Raw genomic sequence first — 2994 nt, 5'->3', positions numbered from 1 at the left:
AGTTCTACACATTTTGCCATGGGGCATAGATAAAATGTTGCAGTTTTAAAGCAAGTTTTCTGCAATTCTACACATTTTGCAATGTGGCGTAGAGAACTTTGCAATTTTATAAAACATTTATGCAATTCTACTCATTTTGCCATGGGGCAGAGAGAAATAAATTGCAGTTTTACAGCTAATTTCCTGCAATTTTACCCATTTTGCCATGGGGTGGATAGACATTTTTTTGCAGTTTTAAAGGTAATTTCCTGTATTGTACAGATTTTTTAATGACTTATTTTTTGTATTTTATTAGGATCCTGGGTCTTATTTACATTAACATTTTAGTCATTTAGCAGACACTCTCATCCAGAGCGACTTACAGTTAGTGAGTGCACACACAGAGAGGGAAAAAAGTATTTGATCCCCTGCTGATTTTGTACGTTTGCCCACTGACAAAGACATGATCAGTCTATAATTTTAATGGTAGGTTTATTTGAACAGTGAGAGACAGAATAACAACAAAATCCAGAAAAACGCATGTCAAAAATGTTATAAATTGATTTGCATTTTAATTAGGGAAATAAGTATTTGACCCCTCTCAATCAGAAAGATTTCTGGCTCCCAGGTGTCTTTTATACAGGTAACGAGCTGAGATTAGGAGCACACTCTTAAAGGGAGTCTTTGTCAGTGGGCAAACGTACAAAATCAGCAGGTGATCAAATACTTTTTTCCCTCACTGTATATATTTTTTTCATACTGGCCCCCCATGTTAATATGATAATTGAGTGAGAATGACTGCATGCCCTGTGTGCCCGGTTGGTATTTGTCCATGACTACTACTAGTTGCCATAGCCGGCTAAACTAACTACCAATCAAAAAATTGTTAGCTGTCATGGCTAAAGAGAAAAACTGCTAATGCACAACCAAATTTCAAAATTGCACCTGGTGTATTCTACTATTCTTACTCTCAATAGTAAGCTGAGACCCAGACTGAGTTCCCTTTTTTTTATTTCTTTTTTTTTTATATATATATATATATAGTCGTTTGGGCCCCTAGCGGCCGGGGGCCCTAAGCGACTGATTATGTCACTTATTCCTGGAACCGGCCCTGGGTCTATTTGTAGCATTACCAAACACATGCTTTGTTTCTCCCAATGTTGTTGTTCCAGCAATGAATGATTTAGCTATCGATATTGACGGCACAAAATGAAAACATACAGTATATCACAATGGCACGCCTAATCTGACTTTTATTACAAAACGTTTTTACAACTTTGCAAAACAGAGATCTCACATTGTTCAAAGCCATTTCACGCACTAGCCTACGATCACTCTCAGATAGGCCCCGTTTCCAATGTTTCCTATGCTATAAGGACCTTCACAACAATCTCTGTTTTGCCAGCAAAAGCAGTGAGTCACTAACTCTAACGAGACAAACACTATGTTGTGTTGTGCTTTTTCTCTGTGTGTTGCCATGTGTTTTGATGGAACTCTGAACCAGCATTCTGCTGTGACCCCAACCTCCAGCAGGCTAAAGCTGGGTCACCCCGGCTATTTATTACTGAGCTCAGTAAACTCACTGAGGAATACCAACCACACAGACACATGTCCTGACATATTCCTGGGTCTGCCTGGTTTTACAGTTGGACACTGCTTGTTGGGAGTTCTGGTGAGTGAGGAACACATTGTGTGTAGGTGTGATGTGTGTTTGTTTATATGGGCAAGCGTCCTTCTTTGTGGGTGTACAGAATAGGCTTCACTCCCAGGTGAAGATGGGCCACTAGTGGATTCCTATTCTCTCCCTTACTAAACATCTTGGATTGAATTACAGCAGAGACAGGGTTGAAAAGGGGAGTTGGTGCACTGTCACAGAAGGGAAAGTAGCCTACTTTTTATTTGAATCTGAATGTGCATGATTTGGCAAAAGTGAATGTGATGCTCTTACAAGTAATTACTTTCTGTATCCATTTTTTCACACTCTTCACTTTGCTGGTTTACAAAGCTTATTATATCGTTGCTCTCGGGAGTCAGGATGGTTTGCCACACAATATGGCCGCGGTCTTTTTAACTCTAAAAGCGGCAACATATTTTTATCTTAAAAACGCAGTGGGGGTCATATTTTCCCAAAATTGGTAATGGGGAAAGCAGTAACACTTTTTCATTTATTAACCTTTTGTAACACAAGTAAATGGTTGAAATGCCCCCAAATAAGGATATATTTGAAAACAAATATCACATTTATTGTAAATGTAATGTTTGAAAATTAACATTTTTGTATGTTTTTCATGTTTTGAAAAGTTATTTTGATAAATTTCATCCATAGACACTTGTCATGGACATTTTTCTGTTATTCATTCAAAGTGTTGGATTTCTGTGATACTCAGAGGCTGAGAAATTGGCGATTGAGCTGATCTGACATACCAGTACAACCTAAAATGGCCACCGATACAGGAGATATGAGCTCAGGTGCCATCAGACTTTTAGCTCTAACTTTCGAATGCTTTGGGCTATCAACTCAGTTCCAATTGCATCTGAAATATGAGACTCTCAACTTGGTATATATACATTGTCTGGAAGCTAAATATGTATTTACATTAATAAAAAAATAAAAAATATATATATACTGGCTGTCCCCCCCCCCCCCCCAAATGGGCCAAATCTGGGGTGCATTATTGAGTCAACATTTTCAGTTTAGCCACACACCACTTCTATACAAAAGAGAGCCATTTTCAAAATTGACCCATTTGCGCTTTTAGGGTTAATTTTGCAGCCTGTGGGTAAATGTTGCGCTGCCCCTTTTTTAGTAGGCTATAAACAGATAAGACTTGGCCATATAGACTACTCTCTAATCAAAATGGAATTATCCGTGCTGAAGTAGGCTAGAGATACATTAATCATCATGTGAAGTTTTGTCTTGTTCCCTACCTCAGCGGCTGCCATCATCAGATGCATAGTAACATCGGTAGGACAGCCTAACTAAATAGCCTCCATAATCCTTGGTGTGTTACAGTA

This window comes from Coregonus lavaretus (assembly GCF_964263955.1).
Source record: "Coregonus lavaretus genome assembly, chromosome: 11".
Classification (NCBI taxonomy): Eukaryota; Metazoa; Chordata; class Actinopteri; order Salmoniformes; family Salmonidae; genus Coregonus; species Coregonus lavaretus.
The sequence above is the reverse complement of the archived record's forward strand: the minus strand, read 5'-3'. Positions refer to the sequence as shown.